Below are 19483 nucleotides of genomic sequence, written 5' to 3'. Positions count from 1 at the left end.
TGCATGGCTTACAGTTTAGGATTGGGGTTGGCGGAGGGCATACATTACATTTTCACCATACAGGCAGTCAAGGAACCTGGATCCACGTCCCAGCAAAGCCCTGCTGATATGTAAGAGAGCCAGGTGACATCAATGCTTCCCATCCCTGGGCGACAGGGAGACTGACCTGTTAGAAGACCAAGGCTGGCAGTTACATAAGCTGACCATGAACTAGAAAGACTCAGCACACAGAGCACCTTGGAGAGGACTGTGCTTGCTCTGAATTCCATGGAAAGATTCAGAGGAGGAGAATACAGAAAAGTCTCAGGTGTAATCACGTAAATATGGTCAGTGAGACGAATGAATCTGAATGTGAGACTTGAGAAGATAATGAAGAGAAATAACCACAAGGGCTGTTCATCAAGCACATCCTATATGCCGAATACTGTGCTAAGCACTTTACACACAACATCACGTTTTATCCATTCAACAACCTTTCGAGGGAGGAACATTATTATTCCCATTTTACGGAAGAGGAGGCTGAAGCCAACCCCACACACTTCACAGTTTATCAGAGGCGGAGCCCAAAGGGAGGAAGTAGCTGGTGGGAGGGAAAGCACCGGGTTTAGAAGCTAGAACACTCACCGAAGGAAACAGGTTGTGAACTTCACTGATTTCTACAGGAGAAACACAAGGGTTCTCTTGGCAAGGATATTCGCAGCTTATGAGATGAGAGCTATTTTCTGTGAAGACACTTTTCAAATTATGTCTTCATGGGATAATGCCTTTGACAGAGCAAATGAAAAGAGAATTTAACTACTAGATAAGCAGTCTTATTTGCTTTTTTCACAAGGAAAGATGAGCAAATATGTAGCTTCCGATCTCCAACTTGGAGGAGGCAATCAATATCTTTGACAGGCTCAGTCCTCGACTAGCAAAGTGAAAACAGCCGTTTCCCCATAGAGATAAAGTTCCTAGGGACCCATGTGGAGGAGGGACGAGAAACACTTGCGGGATTTTGTGATGATTTAATAATTTTAATGAACAGAGATAAAAAAAAACCAACCCATAAATCCACACTCACTGAGAAATCCACACCACTGCCAGCTTTCCCCTCTTCAGTGTTCACCAAAATTGTAGACTTCAAGTGCAAATGATCAAAATGCACTTACCAGAGTAAGACTATTTCTGCTAGAGGGGAAAACACTAAAACTTCCTTTCAGAACGGGCCAAAGACAGAATGTTGTTTACATTCCAAGCAAAATCACAGGCACTTAACAACTGATGTTACAATGACCGTACAAGGACCTTCTCTGGAAAGAAGGGATTAAAAAGAAAACATCCAGTTATTACAAACTGCTGCCTGAGGTTGGGGAAGAGACAGCTTTTCTGAAACCTTCCCCACGGGAAGGCTGTGAGGGAGCTGAGACGCCCGCTCTGGTGCCCGGGTTCCCAGGAGGAGGTCATTAGAAGAGTCCTTCTGGCTGAGGTTGCCCCAAGAGCCTCACTCAAATCTGGTGGCTGCAGCCCCACTTTACCGACAAGGAAGAGAAGGCTCCAGAGGTGACGTCACCCGTTCCCGGTCATGCCAAGTATCGGAGGCGGAACCGACACCGAGGTCTGTCCCCACAGCCGGGAACCCTCTGGCAAAGCTGCAGGAGGGGCTGGAGGGACAGCCAGGGGGTCTTCAGCCCTCCTGATCCCACCCCTCAACTTAAGCCGGGGTTCCATTTTATCAGTTTCATGGATCAGGCTTTTGCTGAAGATTGGTTTTGGGAACATGGTCTTATTCTGCAAATAACATCATTGACAACAAAGATGATGCCTGTGAAAACCACAGCCCCGCGCCTGAGGCATGCCTTGAGTTGTGACTCGAAGAGTGTTTTACCTTCTTCTCTCCCACAGCCCCTGCGGGGGAATGGGGTGTGGGGTGCGACCGGTGGTGACTGTGGAAGAGGATACGATGTCACTGCGTGGGAAATGTTATACATACCTAATGTGTGATTTGGCAACAGAAGATAACATCTGAGTCATAAAGCAGCCCCGCATCAAAACAGTAAATCAAAAGCAAACAATGTGGGAAAATAAATTCCTGTATTCTTACAGAGCCTGTGTTGGGAGGATTCCCATCCCAGGGCTCTTAGCCCATAAATCAACAAACACGTCCCTTCTCTAAGAGGCAGTGAGAACCAACATTCCCGCCTCCGCACGGGGAAAGGGAATTAGGACAGTGTGTGCCATGCCCGACACGTCCACTGGCCCTGGAGACTGGAGTGGGCTGCGTGACCTGTGATCCCATTTGCGAAGAGTGTTTTATCGTCGACTATTGTAGGGTGAACATTTTAAAGGGCCAGGTTCACAGAGCTGTCCTATTCAGACTTTAGAGACATTTTCAAGTCCAGTGCTTCCCAATCCAGGTTCCCAAGGCGCCCTGGGGTGCCTCAGAAGTATCTCGGGGTTCACCCCAGGGCCACCTGTCCATCCTCCATCAACCAGAAAAGTTCCTCTTTCTGTGTTTTCTACAGAGGGCTCTAAGTAAGGTTTGGATAAGAAATGAGGTGCTCTAGTCTACCCTTCTCATATCATAGATGAGGTGACAGAGTAGAGGCTCAGAGAGGGAGAGTAAGTTGTGCACTGTCACACAGTTGGTTAATGGTCAAGTTCCAGCCTGCCTGCTCAATGCCCTGCCCCTTTCACCACCTTTTGTTAGCAGGAAGGATTCTGCTTCAAAGTAACTGAATAAATGTGAATACCATGTAGTCTCACCACTGCAGCAAGAAAGGCTGAAGACACCTCAGGGCCCATTCAGAAGGTCTCCTAAACAGCTCAGGGAAAATCATGAGGGATTTAGAATGCCTTCAAGAAAGCAACTGCTTGTGGTAATGGCGATTCCAAATTCCCAATTTCCAACTCTGTGGGCTGAGCTGAGAGCAACAGGTGGACAAAATCATTACGTAAGGAACATCTGCCAACATCCATAAAGAGAAGGTTGTGGGCCAGGAAGTATGAAAAATGCCCTGGAAGACATTTGGTTAAATGTGGCAGATGGATCACCATGCTTAACTCTACACTCTCCTGAAGCCCTACTAAAATGACAGTAAATTTAATTTTTAAAAGGCATAAACTATAAGAACAATGTAAATAAGAGAGGAGATAAGAGTCGACCCAAGATGCCAACAAAACTTTGGATGCTGCTGGAGAGCAGTTGGACAAATGGCAAAGGACTTAGTAAACCTCAGCCAGTGAGTGGGATGGGGTGGGAGGCGGATTCAGGCTAATTTGAACCCTAAAGGTCCAGGAAGGTCCAGGATTGGAGGCACAGGCTACCTAGAAAACAGGAGTGAGGGTCAGGCTAAAAACAGGAAGTTTGCTGCAACGTCTGTATAACCTGTTACGCTTTGCCTCCCTCTGGCTAAAGACTGTAGAAATCAAAGAGTTGTTTAAGAAAGGACATGAAATAATAGTACACTAGGCAGGCTTCTCTGTACTAGATAGGTTTCTCTGGTGGTACAGTGGTTAAGAATCCACCTGCCAGGGCTTCCCTGGTGGCGCAGTGGTTGAGAATCTGCCTGCTAATGCAGGGGACACGGGTTCGAGCCCTGGTCTGGGAGGATCCCACATGCCGCGGAGCAACTAGGCCCATGAGTCACAACTACTGAGCCTGCGTGTCTGGAGCCTGTGCTCCGCAACAAGAGAGGCCGCGATAGTGAGAGGCCCGCGCACCGCGATGAAGAGTGGCCCCCGCTTGCCACAACTAGAGAAAGCCCTCGCACAGAAACGAAGACCCAACACAGCAAAAATAAATAAAAAATAAATTAATAAACTCCTACCCCCAACAACTTCTTTAAAAAACAAAAAAAGAATCCACCTACCAATGCAGGGGACACGGGTTCGAGTCCCAGTCCGGGAAGATCCCACATGCCGCGGAGCAACTAAGCCCGTGCGCCACAACTACTGAGCCTGCGCTCTAGAGCCCATGAGCCACAACTACTGCAGCCCACGTGCCACAACTACTGAAGCCCGCGCACCTAGAGCCCGTGCTCTGCAACAAGAGAAGCCACCACAATGAGAAGCCCATGCACCGCAACGAAGAGTAGCCCTGCTCGCCGCAACTAGAGAAAGCCCACACACAGCAACGAAGACCCAATGCAGCCAAAAATGAATAAATAAAATAAATATATATTTTTTAAAAACCAGTACACTAGGCGACTCAGCTGTGAGTAATACTTACACGGTCATAATGATACAAGCCTCCATATTGATTTAGTGAACAACTGCCATGTAACTATATTGGAAGGATGGATGGAGGAGAAGTGCTTGTGTGGAGGACCTATCAAAGAAATAATAACGCCCATGGAATATCTTCCATGAAAGTTATTAGATAATATTAAACTTAAAAATATCTAGAAATGGCAGGGAAAGCCAGTTATATAAAGTATAGAAGAAAATATCACAAAAAATAGTGAAAAGTATTCTGGAAGTATTTGCATCTGGGGAGTAGAAATCAAGGAAAGGGAGGAGATTGCTGATTTTTCTTGCAAAACGTATGGTACAGTTTGGGTTTTGATAAAAATAAAAATTTGTGATGCTAGGCCAAAGACTTGCTAACCAAAGGAAGAATTTTTACTGACAACACTAAATTGGATTTTTTCTTCTCTGCAGTAACCTCTTTTTTTTTTTAACATCTTTATTGGAGTATAATTGCTTTACAATGGTGTGTTAGTTTCTGCTTTATAACAAAGTGAATCAGTTATACATATACATATGTTCCCATATCTCTTTCCTCTTGCGGCTCCCTCCCTCCCACCCTCCCTATCCCACCCCTCTAGGTGGTCACAAAACACGGAGCTGATCTCCCTGTGCTATGCGGCTGCTTCCCACTAGCTATCTATTTTACGTTTGGTAGTGTATGTATGTCCATGCCTCTCTCTCGCTTTGTCACAGCTTACCCTTCCCCCTCCCCGTATCCTCAAGTCCATTCTCTAGTAGGTCTGTCTTTATTCCCGTCTTGCCCCTTGGTCCTTCATGACCTTTTTTTTCCTCTTAGATTCCATATGTATGTATTAGCATATGGTATTTGTTTTTCTCTTTCTGACTTACTTCACTCTGTATGACAGACTCTAGGTCCATCCACCTCACTACAAATATCTCAATTTCGTTTCTTTTTATGGCTGAGTAATATTCCATTGTATATATGTGCCACATCTTCTTTATCCATTCATCCGATGATGGACACTTAGGTTGCTTCCATGTCCTGGCTACTGTAAATAGAGCTGCAGTGAACATTGTGGTACATGACTCTTTTTGAATTATGGTTTTCTCAGGGTATATGCCCAGTAGTGCGATTGCTGGGTCGTATGGTAGTTCTACTTTTAGTTTTTTAAGGAACCTCCATACTGTTCTCCATAGTGGCTGTATCAATTTACATTCCCACCAACAGTGCAAGAGGGTTCCCTTTTCTCCACACCCTCTCCAGCATTTACTGTTTGCAGATTTTCTGATGATGGCCATTCTGACGGTGTGAGGTGATACCTCATGGTAGTTCTGATGTGCATTTCTCTAATGATTAGTGATGCTGAGCATTCTTTCATGTGTTTGTTGGCAATGTGTATATCTTCTTTGGAGAAATGTCTATTTAGGTCTCCTGCCCATTTTTGGATTGGGTTGGTGTTTTGTTATTGAGTGCAGTAACCTCTTAACTCGTTCCCCGGCTCCAGGGCCAACCTCCGAGCATATTTAGCACATGCTCTGCCAGGGTCATCTTCTGGCAGTTCCATGTGATCCCGTCACCCTCGGTTCAAGGCCCATGTGCTAGAAGATGAAACCCACAGCCTGGGCCCAACAGCGCATCCACAGCTTTCTCCTTGGCTTCCCAGCCTGGCCCTGTGCCCCTCCTGGGTGGGTATCCCTGGGCCAGGACCAGTCTGCTCCTGACCCCTTTTCCTGTGGAGGGAGCCAGCCATTCCCTCTGCAGGCAGGTCTCACCTCCTGGTCAAGGTCTTCCCCGAGTCCCTCCACCTGACTCTAGGAAAGGATCCTCCTCCTGTCCTGGACAAAGGCCGCCCTGCACGGGGCCACTTTCCTACCCTCAGCACACTGGTTGCGTTTCCATTTCACTTTTCTAATCATTTAGGCCTCAGCACAAGGGTCAGCTGTAGTTTTTCCTACCCACCCTACCCATGGCATTACCCTTTTGGATTTCTATCAGAGAAGATTTTACCACCTGGGATTACCTTGTTTACCTATTTATTGTCTGTCTCCCTCCTACGTGGGGCGAGGGCTTTGCCTGTCTTGTTCACCATTGTATCCTTAGTGCTGTGCCTGGGGCATAGTAGGTGCTCAATAAATATCTGGTGATGAATGAACGAATGCATGAAGGATTAAAAAAATGCACTCTCTGGTCCTGTTGGACATAACGGGTCCGTGCACTCCTTCTCAGCCCACTCGACACAGAAATCCGTTCCCACTGCTTCACTCTCCTATAGAAGTCGTCCATGGCCTCCAGTCCACTGGTTAATTCTCATCTCTCTCTGCTCCTCAGCAGCATGTGATAGGATCCATCACTTCATCTGGAAACATCAGGAGGCCATACCCTCCGGCTTTTTCCCCTTCCGCGCAGCCCCAGCCTCTGATCCAACCTCTCTCTCCTGTATTCACCTGAGTTGTCCAAGGAAGTGTGTGTCCAAACTCACAACTGTAAATACTAGCCCACAATACCTTTTATGCAATTCTGAAATCCAAAAGCCCTAAACCCAAGTTTCTACATAACTTTGGTGCCAAAACTTATTTCAGGATGACACCAGATCCCAACTGACGTGAGGCAGTTTCTAGTCTTTATTTATCTACTGAAGTGTGAACATTATAACTTGTTGTAGACATACCTGTGTGTTTGATTACAGGTGATGGCTCAGATCTCAATGGGAGCGTTAATTGATTATCTTTCTAAAATCTGAATAGAGCTGAATTCTGAAACCCATCTGCCCCGAAGGGGGTTGCATATGGTCCTGCACCATCTGGTCACCGATGACTCTCGCAGAAGCAGTTCTGGCCACCCCTACCCCACGCTCATCCAGCCCCTGCCTGCTTGACTCTCAAGGGTCTGAAAGGTGAAGCTTGCAACCTGCACTCAGCGTGTCCAAAACAGAACTCCTGACTTCTCTCCTTCCCATGGGTTCACCAGTCTCAGTTATGCCCCCATCACGCACCCCAGCTGCTTGGACCAAGAAACTAAGAATCATCCTGAATCTCTCTCTCCACCCCTCAGTCCTGCCTTTAATGACTGAGGAGGTCGGGTCAGCTCCAAGGTATCCTGGATGTGCCCACTGCCAACCACATTCACCGCTACCCCCAGGGTAAGCCTCCCTGCTGGCTTCCCTTCCACCTTGACACCACTAGAGCTGATTCTCCACAGAGCAGACGGAGCTTTAAAAAACTGAAGTCAGATCAAGTCATTCCCTTGATTACAACCCTCCAAAGGCTTCTCTTAACACTAGAATAAAATCTTAACTCCTGCATAGCCTACAAGGCCCTCCATGGCTGGGCTCCTGCCTCGCACTCTGACCTTACCTCCTATTACACTCCGTCTTACTCAGTTTCCTTCAGCCATGTAGCTGCCCTCCTTCCCTGCCCCAGGACCTTTGCACCTGCTAATCCCTCTCCCCCGGACTCTTACCTGTTTCTCTCCTCACGTCATTCAGTTCTCTGACCAAATATCATCCCCTGCCACTCACAGCCCATCATTCACTCTCCACCTCCTTGCTGCGTTATCTTTGGTTTACTGACTCTGTCCCCTAGTAGCCTGTAAGGTCCATAAGGCTGGGAGTTTTGCAGCTTTGTGAGCCACTGACTCGCCTGTATTTAAGGCATAGCCTGGCACATACTACATGATCAATAAATACCTGTCGAAGAGAAGAATGAATAAATGTGCGCATTGTATACCATCTGGAAAATAAAGAACCTAATGAAGATAATAAAATCATCCCTAGAATCCTGCTGCATAGATACAAACTTATCCATACACAAGTATGTGTGTTTAACAACAACAAAAAATAACCAACATAATTGGTAATGTTCTATACATCTTGATAGGGATTTGAGTATGCATTTGCCAAAATTCAATAATTGTACACTTAAGGTTTGTATATTTCACTGTGTGCAAATTTTCCCTCCAATGAAAAAAATTATAAACAAATATTGAACACTAGTTAATGGTATGCACGCCGAAGTACTGACAGGAACGTGTACTGATGTCTGCAACTTACTTTAAGATGCATAAAAAAATAAGATGGCTTATTGAATGGACAGAAGGAAGATGGATATGTATCTATCATATATCAAATATATATGTATCATATATATGATAAAGCAAATATAATAAAATGTTAACGGTAGAACTAGTAGTAGTTGTAAGGGAGAGTTCACTGCAAAATTCTTTCAATTAGGCTGTATGTTTGAAAGTTTTCATAATAAAATGTTGGGAAAAAATAATTCGGGAACATACTGATTACAGTTTGTATCCTCCGTGGTTCACTGAATATTTGATTGTATTTTCCCGTATCATTACTGTCTTTGAAAGCATGGTTTCAAATGGCTGTGCAGGATGCCACTGGATAGATGAACCACAACTTACTGAGCCAGTCTCCCATCTTTGGACAGGCAGACCATCTTCAGTTTTTAACTTTTATCAATAATAGAGTAATGAAAAGCCTTGTCTATACATCTGTGTGCATAAGTATGTTTATTTACTCACTGTACACTCCCAGAGGCGCAATCACTAGGGTCAAATGTCATAACATTTTAGAATCCTTGTACAGATATGCTGCCCACTGCCTTCTTGAAAGGCAGCCATTGCATAGGGATATTCTTATTATCTGGTGAGTCTGTAGATTTCTTAAGGGAGAGGAACTGTTCTACTCTGTGCTTACCACTAAGCCTAGCACGGTGTAGGCACGGGGGAAAATACCTCAGATTACATCAAAAGAACATACGACCAGAACTAATTCTGCTGCGTCTTGGAGAAAAACGGTGAAAGATACTTTTCTTTATGGAAAATCTGAGGCTGCCTGGCGAGGACAGGGCTGCAGACAGAAGGCAAGGACTGAGGTCTCCCTGAGACCCATGATATCACCAGGAACCTAAGACCAATTTTTCCGGGGTTAAAGCAAGTCTCCGGGACTCACTGAAGAAATTATGGTTCAATCAAACAATGGAACGTTCTGTGGCCTTTAAACAGAGTGAGTCCAAGCCATATGAACTCTGGTGGGAAGATGATTAGGCTGGATGCTAAGGGGAGCAGTGAGCCAGATGCAGAATAGAGGGAGGGGCTGCGTCCTCAGGGCTGTGCGGGGCGGGGGAGGTTGACTTCTTTACTCCATGCCCCTCTGGACAGTGGGTTGTTGTTGGTTTTTTAAACAATTATAACTTTTAAAAAAAGGTAGTTCCCAGAGGTAAGGGGGACGAAGTTGGTGGGGACTGTTCTTTGAGGCCACTGTTTGGATTTAGTATGTCAGTGTTCTGGCTAAGACTTCAGTATACTAGCACTTCAGTCTTAAAATTTACCAGAGAAGTCCTCACCTTACAAGCCGGTTTTGTTCCACAAGTTCCTGTGTAAGTTCTTGTTTGGAACCTGGGATATATTTCCCGCTAAGATGGAGGCAGTTCTCTTCTGGTGGGCAAGGTCTGTTCTGAGCATTCATAAAATCAAAACAGATCTGATCTTCATAAAGGGCAGTAAGGCACTATTGACAGAGATCATGAAGGGGACTTTCACAGGACTGGTGACAGAGGCTGTAATTTTTCTTAAAAAAAAAAAAAACTTTCTAGGGAAGTCTGGCTAGTGGTACCCTTATTTCTCCCCCCCCCCTTTTTTTTTTCTATTAAAGAGGGAAGAATAGCAGGTTAAAGAAAAAACCCTCAGAACTTTCCTTAGTAACTGGCTAAGGGACGAAAGTGGGAGAGGAAAGAGGTCTTAAATAAATGTGTGAGAAGAAGATCCTTCTGAGGTGATGTGATCACGTGAGCAAGGGGCCAAGGGAAGGAGGGGCCGGCATGGGCCGCACCCCAAGAATAAAGCAGAAGAAGGGCAGTGACACCAAGAGGGGCAGAGCCCAGACCTGTGGGGCTTGAGGAGGAGAAGTGCAGGATGAGGCCTCAGAGATGAAGCCCACAGGGAACTTGAACCCTCCAGGGAAGGGAATGTGTCTACGGCACAGACTTCAAGGGCAGCAAAGAAATATTCTTGAACCTCATGTATATCAACAGAAATGCGAAACTTCCAATGGTTTGGAACTGCAGTAGGTCCCAAGCCCACAAGCACTGCCCTTGGATCACTAATCAGTTTGCAGATGACAGTGACAACAGGGCAAATGATTGCCAGTAAATAAGGTACGCTTCTATCACATGGAAGAGATAATATATTTAGCTGAAAGTCCTATTCTACCAGGAGGACATGAAGTCCCCAAATCACACAAGAGCTGCAGGGTCACTCAAACAACCAAAAATGATCTGACGACCAGAAAAACAACTTAAGAAATAAGATGAATGTGTTAAAAGCCCAGGAGAAAGCAATAAGGAAGAAAAACAGGATGCCAGTATTTAAATGGTATGGCAATGAGGCCCCCTGTGCATGGCGGCGGGTGATACTTCCAGAGATGAGGTGAAGCAAAAGTGAATTACCCAGTGACAGATGGCAAACACAGGCAGGTGGCCTAAGGATCTGCAACAGAAAGTGCTTCACTAAGGGCAGGCGGTACCTACCACACCTCTGCCGCCTCCACACCAGGCCCTGAACAGATACTCGAAGAATATCTGTGAATTTGAGGTTATCTTGAAGGCATGCATCAGACCACGGACTGGCCTTCTTCTGATTACTCCCTATTTCTTCAGATCTACAATGTCGTACTTTATGTACTGGTAAGAAAAAACTGACTGACCAGTTAAACTATGACTCAGCATGAATTTTAAGACGCATCTCAGCTCTAGAGATGTTAGAATTGTGAAAATCGTAGGCATCTTAGAAGCATGAAAGACGGCAGATTGAAAAGATACCACCTGTTTGGGGAAGGGTGCACGCAACTATGATAACACGTCTCCCTGCCTCCCCCAGACCCCTCCCACCAGCACCCACGAGAGGAGGGCCTGGAATGTAGCTCCATAAGATGCGGGAAAGCTGAGAAGCAGGTAGATGCATGGAAGAGGGATCCACAGAAGAAAGTAGGCCCAGGGATATAACGACTGACTCCCTGTCGACCTGATTTACAGTCTCCGTGGAAGGTGAACTCGGCCACAGGGCACCGGTCTCCGGCCACTCGTCTCTGGCCACCCTTCTCCGCTCACACGGCGAGCCCGATGGCAAGCATGCAGCTTCTGTGGGACCAAGGGTGGGCGCGCCAGGCCCCGGGGGACGAGTGCCAAGGGCTCGCTTTCCTTGTGAATGCACATGGCACCCAAGCATCCTCTCATTCTCTCGCTATGGTGCGGGTCCTAAAAGCAGGGGTCGGGCTGCACAGGAAATGTGTTTGCAAAGAATGAACCAAGTCTTCTCCCTCAGAAAATAGCCTCCCTCCAGCCTCCTTCAAGGGAGTTGGAAAGGAACGCTGCCCATTTGCAAATCAATAACTTACAGTGGCTGTGTAGACAATAAAGCACAAAATGTGATGCTAGAGACCCATAATGGCTCAGTGTTCGAACATAATCCTGCCCTCCAAGTAGCAGACGAGGATCCACACAGGCCTCCTGGCTGCGTCCGCCTGCTGCCGCGCCGAGGGCTGGCGGTCTGTCTGCCTTTCTTTCTTTCTTCTTTTTTTTTAAGGGGGGGGGGGTTGGAAAATCAGAAGGCTACAGCTGAGACAGCTGCCAGGAGCCAACGACTCTCGACATTTTACCACTTCCTCCTTTTCACAGCTATTTGCATGAGGGTTGTTAGGAAAACACCTATTCCAGAAGGGAGACAATTTAATGGAAAAAGCATCTCAATCATTCACTTTCAGCCAGAATCTCACAGACTCAGAGGCACTTGACAGGATCCTTGGAAATCAGGAGAAACAGCTGCCACGCAGGCCACGCCCCCAGGGATTTCAGCCTTTTGGTACCAGGGGAGTCGCCCATGCGGAAAGATCTCTTAGATTCTGTGAGACCCTGACAGGAGCAGGAGCTGGGAGACCAGGTAATAAAACTGAGGTCCACACCCCCTGGATCAGCCCCTGCTCAACCTGCAGACAATAAAAAGGGCCTGGGGCCGGCGACAATTTTCCCCTGAAGGTTCCACACCCTTCTAATTACTCTCTGAGTCTGGCACCGGAGCCAGAGCCCTGGACCATACAGCAATGACCTGGACTCCTGAATCCATGGGGACCAAGCCAGCTGGGTCTCTGGGAATTCAGGGGTGAGCCACTATCAACCCACTTGCCCCATCTGAAGGGTTAGTGGGGACACGGCTCTGCTTCCTATCCATTCGTGCAAGAGACAGTCTGAGGAACCCGGCTCACTCTCAGCAGAAAAGCAAAGGAATACATTTCCTCATGAAGGGTAATCCCTGCTCAAACATGCATTCCTCACATTAGACAAAATCGCTGAAGCACTCTTTGAATTGCCCAACTTTAGGGAAAGCCAGCCCCAGCGGGAGGCACCCCTGCAAAGCAGCAACCAAATGAGCCAACAACATCTGACACATTCGGCTGTGGGTGTTCTAGATACAGAGGCAGAGGTTTTTGCCTTTTGCAAGGGCCAAATGGCATGCTCTTATGGGCAGCGGCTCAGCTGAGAGAAGTTTCTAGAAAGCTGTTGCTGCTGCATGCAAGAAAGAAAGAAAGAAAGAAAGAAAAAGAAAGAAAGAAGGAAGGAAAGAAAGAAAGAAAGAAAGAGAAAGAAAGAAAGAAGGAAAGAGAAAGAGAAAGAAAGAAAAAGAAGGAAAGAAAAAGACAAAGAAAGAAAGAAAGAAAGAAAGAAAGAAAGAAAGAAAGAAAGAAAGAAAGAAAGAAAGAAAAAGGAAAGAAAGAAAGAAAAGGAAAAAAGAAAAATGAAGCCTCTGGATTTTGTGCACTTGCAATGAATATCAAAACGTGAACCTAGAAGAGGTCGCCTGGTGGCCTGGCACCTCTCCTTGGCCTAAGCACTCCAAATCTAACATGGGGATTCCCGAGCCTCGGCCCAACACACTCTTCACCGGACCCCTCACTTCCAAGTTGTCGGGCACACGGGTATAATTACTGGCAGCTTCTGCATTTGGACTGGGTTCCAGACGGTACCTGATTAGCACGTATGAGTCTGTTTTGGCCAGCTGGCCTATATCAGACGGTCCATCCGGGGCATTAGTCAGTTCAAGCAAACGGCAGAAGGAGATGAGTCTTTTTCCCTCCCCCGCCCCGATCTCAGCATCCCCAGAAGACAGGGAAGAGCTTCAATACCCTACGGGGGGCTGGCAGTCTTAGGTCCAGTCCTGCGCGCAGGACAGACAACACTGACGCGTCTTCATGTCCTCCTCGCACTCAGACAGCCTGTGAACACCCGTGGAAAAATACACCTATTAAGCACCTACCACGTGCCAGGCACCGGAAAGAAGAATGAACATGAGCCACGGGCCCTGTCCTAAAGGAACCCAGAGCCTGCAGGGAGGAAAAGGTGAATAAGAAACAATGATAAGACAGGACAGATGCGTAACAGAGCCACCTGAAACGTGCTAGGAAATAGACGCGGGAGGACTCGGTTAGTCATGCGTGTGCCTGGGGGCTAGAGGGGTCTCAGCAGAGTGACAATCAGCTCTGAATTTTGGAAAAATTACTCTGGAAATGGTAAGACTAGACTGGGGAGAGGCAGTAACTAGGAGGGAGACCGGTTAGGAGGCTGCTGTGAAGGTTCTAGAGAATGAGGGCGTGCACAAGGGCTGCCACTGTGGGGGAGAAGAGGAGAAGCCAGCGCAGAAGTGCTTCCGGCTGCAGGCGGGAGGGGAGAGGAGCCGGCCTGGGCCCGCGTGCACACGGCTGGGTTACAAAGCCTGGTGCATTGAATGTCTCCATCCAGCCTGCCGACATACCAGCCCTCTCTGCCACATTTTCTGAACTTTCTTGATCCTCAGATTCACCTCTGCTAGAATCTGAGCAACACTCTGGCTTCCAGCTCTACCTTTTAGATCTTCTCCAGATCATGCATCCCGCTGCAAACCTCCCACCCACCCAAGTGTCTAAGGCGGTGCCATGGAGCCTCCCTGTCCTTCTCTGCATCTCCAGGGGCTCCAGAACCAGCAGCCCCAAGAAGGAAATGGGGTGTACTCGCTGCTTGATCCTCTGCATGGGCCCCTTTCCAAATACAAACCACAAATAGCTGGCTGGAGATGAGTACCCAGGGTGACCTGCCCCAGCTGGTAGCAGGAGTTCCAGGATCCATCTGGTCTACCTCTACCCCCGAGTCTGGCCCCGTGGAGTAGGGCAATCTTGGAGTCTTCCCCGAAACTCTTCTGGGATATTTTTCTGTGACCAGAGAAATCTGGACATGAGATGACAATCCTAATTTCTTTGGTGAAGTCCAGAAGAAATGCACTGAGGGTGGGACTAGGACAGATCGCTGGGACAGAGAAGCCCCAGGTATTTTTCCTGTAACTCTAATTGCTAATACCTCAGGCAGGAGTAACTCTGGAGCTGTGTGTACTGGGTAGTGTTTATGGTCATAAGAGGATTTCCCAGTGTATAACTGCATTAGATCCCTACAACAGCATGGGAGGTAGGGGGGTTTCAAACTCCTAGGAGGAGAGCATGAGAGCACAGATTCAGTGGCGGATGCCTGGGTTGGAACCTGGCTCTGCCATTCACTGACTCTCTGACTCTGGACAAGTATTCCACTTCCTCGTGCCTCAGTTTCTCCGGATGGGAAATGGGACTACTACTAATGCCTAGCACAGAGTGAGCACTTTATAAGCATTTGTTAAAGAAAGATCTCTACTTTAGAGGTGACTTAAACACAGTGCTGACAGGCTGAGGAACCTGCCTGAGGCTGCCAGGCTGGAATGTGAGGTGGAGAATTAGAATTCTTTGGCTCCTAGGCCGTGCTCTTCAAGCCTCATCAAGCTACTCTGGGAAGCCCCTACTCTCCGGCAAGCTCCTTATCCTTCCTGGGAAAGGGCCTTTACAAGGAATACAATGTATGTCATCATCCTACAGCGATAACTATTAAAGTAGAGAGTATCTTTTTTTTGAAGTGTATTATTGAGATAAAATTCATATAACATAAAATTTATCATTTTAACCACTTTAAGTGTACAATTCAGTGGTTTTTAGTATATTCGCAATGTTGTGCAATCATTACCGTATCTAATTCCAGAATATTCACCACCCCAAAAAGAAACCCTGTACTTCCCCATTCCCCTTACACCCCAGCCCATGACAACCATTATCTACTTTCTGTCTCTAAGTTTACTGTGGACATTTCATACAAATGAAATCATATTATATGTGGTCCTTTGCTTCTGGCTTCTTTCACTTAGCATAACATTTTCAAGGTTCATCCATGTTGTAATGTGTCAGTACTTCATTCCCTTTCATGGCTGAATAGTATTCCATTGTAGGATATACCACCTTCTGTTGACCCATTCATCAGTTGGTGGGCATTGGGGTTATTCCCACCTTTTGGCTATCGTGAACAGTGCTTCTATGAACACTGGTGTGTAAGTTTTTGTGTGCACTTGGGTATATACCTAGGATTGGAATTGCTAGATCATATGGTAACACTATCTTTAACCTTCTCAAGGAACAAACTGCTTTCCACAGTAGCTATGCCGTTTTACATTCCCACCAGCAATCTACAAGGGTTTCAATTTCTCCACATCCTGGCCAACCCTTGTAATTCTCCTTTCCTCCCCGCCCCCCTAAATATATATATTCTAGCCATCCTAGTGATGTGATGTGATATCTCATTGCAGGTTTGATTTGCATTTCCCTAATGACTAATGATGGTGGGCATTTTTTTCATGTGCAGTCCATTTTTATGCTCTTGATATTGTGGTAACTGATATAAAAGATATGAAGTCTTGGGCCCCTTTTCTTAGATGAAGAGGTGGGCTTGGTGGATGTGTACAAAGCTGACCACATGCAGATGGCAGCAGGGAAAACTAACACCCAACACACAGGTTCCTATATGCAGCGAGTAACTGGTGGCCTCTAGGGGTGAGGAGGGATCTGAAAATTTGCACGAGCCCACAAAAGCTTTCACATCCACCACGGGCCCATCCTGCTCTGTTCCTCTCACTGATTATTGGGGCACATCTGTTTTTGCGGGCCTTCTTGACTGCCTCCACGTTTAGAATGGCAGCCCAACTTCCTCCAAGGGCCTGAAGGTAGGATTAGCAAGAGGCTCTGAGATGCTCAGCTGGTAAACCAGTCGCAGGCCTGAGCAAAGCTGGGGAGCTACGGAAATGCCACATGACAGATACATCTCAGAAGTTAAGGGAGCAGACGGCCTGAAACACCAGCCAAAGTCCGGGCTGGGCACTCACTGAAGCAAAATCCTCCTGTGGTACAGGGGCAGCAAAGTAGCCCCGAGTTGACTGATACATGAGCGCTGTGAGTTTTGAGCCAGGCAGACTGCAGCTGGGCAAGGACTTTCCCGAAAACAGGCCACTGGCCACCACGGTGAAGGAATGGTTACCGCAAATATGGGTGTCCCTGGCCCCATGTTGCCTCTTCTTTTCAATGGTCTTCTGGCCATTTCATCATTTTCCAGGGCCTTCTCCAGAAACAAGAGAGAAGAAAGACACCAGTGCGTGCTCCAGCAGCTCTTGCAGATAGGTATGGCTAAGGGAGTCAGGCTGAAGTCAGTGGACCCCTGCTCTATATACTATTGTGCGATAAACTGCCCCAGTATTAGCGGCTTAGAACCACTAATTCTCTCATGGGTTTGTGGATTGAGTGGACTCAGCTGAGCCATTTTTCCTTAGGACCAGATGTTAGCTGAGGCTGTCATCAAATGAAGGACCTACTGGACTGGATGCCCCAGAGGGCTCATTTACAGCTGGTACATACTGCTGGTCATTAGCTGGAAGCTCAGCTAGGGATGTCCATTGGAGCGCCTACACCCCAGAGGGCCTGGGCTTCTTGCAGCACGGCAACTGGGTTCCAAGAGGGAGTGTCCCAACAGTGAATGTTCCAAGAAACTCAGGCAGAAGTTGTAAGGCTCCTATGACCTAGCTTCAGCTGTCACATGGTGTCACTTCTGTTGGTCAAAAGTGAGTCACAGGGAACCCTTCCCAACTCCATGAGGCCAGCATTACCCTCCCAGACAAAGATATCATAAGAAAAGAAAACCACAGATCAAATCCCTTATGAATATAGATGTATAAATCCTCAACAAAATACTAGCAAATTCAGCAACATATAAAAAGATTATACTCCATGAACCAGTGGAATTTATCCCAAGAATACGAGAGCAGTTCAATATATGAAAAGCTACCTCTGTAATACACATTAATAGAATAAAGAACAAAACCATGTGACCATCTCAGTGGATGTAGAGAAAGCATTTGGCGAAATCCAACACCCTTTCATGATAAAAACACTCAATAAAGTAGGAATAAAAGAAACTTCCTCAACTTGTTAAGGGTATTTATAAAAAGCCCACAGCTAATATCACACTTAATGGTGAAAGACTGAAAGCTTTCTCTCCAAGATCAGGAACAAGACAAGGATGTCCACTCTTGCCATTTCTATTCAATATTGTACTCGAGGTTCTAGCCAGGACAATCAGGTAAGAAAGAGAAATAAAAGGCATCAGATTGGAAAGGAAAAAGTAAAACTGTATTTGCCGGTGACACGATATATAGAAAATCCTAAAGAATACACACACACACACATACACACACACACACACACCCCCCACACACACAACTATTAGAACAAAAAGTTTAGCTAGTAGCAAGATAAAAGAACAGCATAAAAGAATCAACTGTATTTCTATATTCTAGCAATGAACAATCTGAAAATGAAATAATTCCATTTTCATCAGTATTGAAAAAATAAAATACGAATAAATTTAGCCAAAGAAGTACAAAAACTTGTACACTGAAAACTACAAACAACATAATTGACAGAAATTAGATCTAAATACATGGAAAGACATCTTGTGTTCCTGTACTGGAAAACTTGATATTGTAAAAATAACCGTACTTACTGAACTGATCTACACATTCAACACAAACCCTATAAGCATTCTAGCTACCTTTTTGCAGCAATTAACAAGCTGCTCCTAAAATTCACATGGCAATGCACTGGTTCAAGCTGAAACAATCTTGAAAAAGTGCGAAGTTGGAGGATTCATATGTCCTAGTTTCAAAACTTATCACAGTAATCAAGATAGTGTGGCACAGGCATAAGGAAAGACGTATAGATCAGTGCGATAGAACTGAGAGTCCAGAAATAAGCACTTACATCTGGTCAGCTGATTTTTAATAAGAGTTCCAAGACAATTCAAAGGGGGAAAAAATAGTCTTTTCAACAAATGGTGCTGGGACAACTAGATAACCACATGAAAAAGAATGACTTTAGGCCCCTACTTCACACCATATACCAAAAAAAAAAAAAAACCTCAAATAGATCAGAGATCTAAATGTAGGAGCTAAAACCATAAAACTCTTAGAAGAAAACATAAGAGTAAATCTTTGTGACCTTAGATTAGATAACCGTTTCTTAGATATGACACCAAAAGCACAAGCAACGAAAGAAATATTTGATAAACATGACATGATAAAAATTAAAAGCTTTTAAACTATTTAACTTCTTTAGATTATTTTTATTTTTTTGGCCACACCGCCCAGTTTGCGGGATCTTAGTTCCCTGACCAGGGATTGAACCCAGGCCATGGCAGTAAAAGTGCACAGTCCTAGCCACTGGACGGCCAGGGAACTCCCTAAAAGCTTTTGTGCTTAAAAGTATACCATCAAGAAAGCAAAAAGACAACTCATAGAATGTGAAAAAATATTTGTAAATCATATATCTGATAAGGGACTTCTATCGAGAATATATTAAGAACTCTTACAACTTCATTAAAAAAACACCTACTTAAAAACTGGGCAAAAAATTTTTAAAACATTTCTCCAAAAAAGATTGCCAACTTGTGCCAAATAAGCACATTAAAAGATGTTCAACATTACTAGTCATCAAGGAAATTCAAATCCAAACAAAAACGTGTGATGTACGTGATGTTGCTTCACACCCACTAGCGTGGCTATAATAAAAAAAAGACAGACAATAACAAATGTTGGCAAGGATATAGAGAAATTGGAACCCTCATGCACTGCTAGTGGGAAGATAAAATGATGCAGCTGCTTTGGAAAATAACTTGGCAGTTCCTCAAAAAGTTAAGCACAGAGACACCGTATAATCCAGCAATTCCACTCCTAGATATATACCCAAGAGAAGTAAAAAAATATGTCCACACAAAAACTTGTACACAATTTCAAAGCAGCACAATCTACAATAGCCAAAAGATGTTAAAAAACCATCAACTGATAAATGGATAAACAGAA

The 19483-nt window shown here is 45.6% G+C and overlaps 1 protein-coding gene across 9 annotated transcripts in view; it reads right to left on the bottom strand.

Moving 5' to 3' along the window:
* Positions 1-19483, bottom strand: part of ATXN7L1 (ataxin 7 like 1) — a 360884-nt gene that overhangs the window by 314073 nt on the left and 27328 nt on the right. The window lies entirely within an intron of this gene.

Source organism: Tursiops truncatus, chromosome 9 (assembly GCF_011762595.2).
Source record: "Tursiops truncatus isolate mTurTru1 chromosome 9, mTurTru1.mat.Y, whole genome shotgun sequence".
Lineage (NCBI taxonomy): Eukaryota > Metazoa > Chordata > Mammalia > Artiodactyla > Delphinidae > Tursiops > Tursiops truncatus.
Note: the sequence above shows the minus strand (reverse complement) of the source record. Positions and strands in the feature narration are given on the sequence as shown.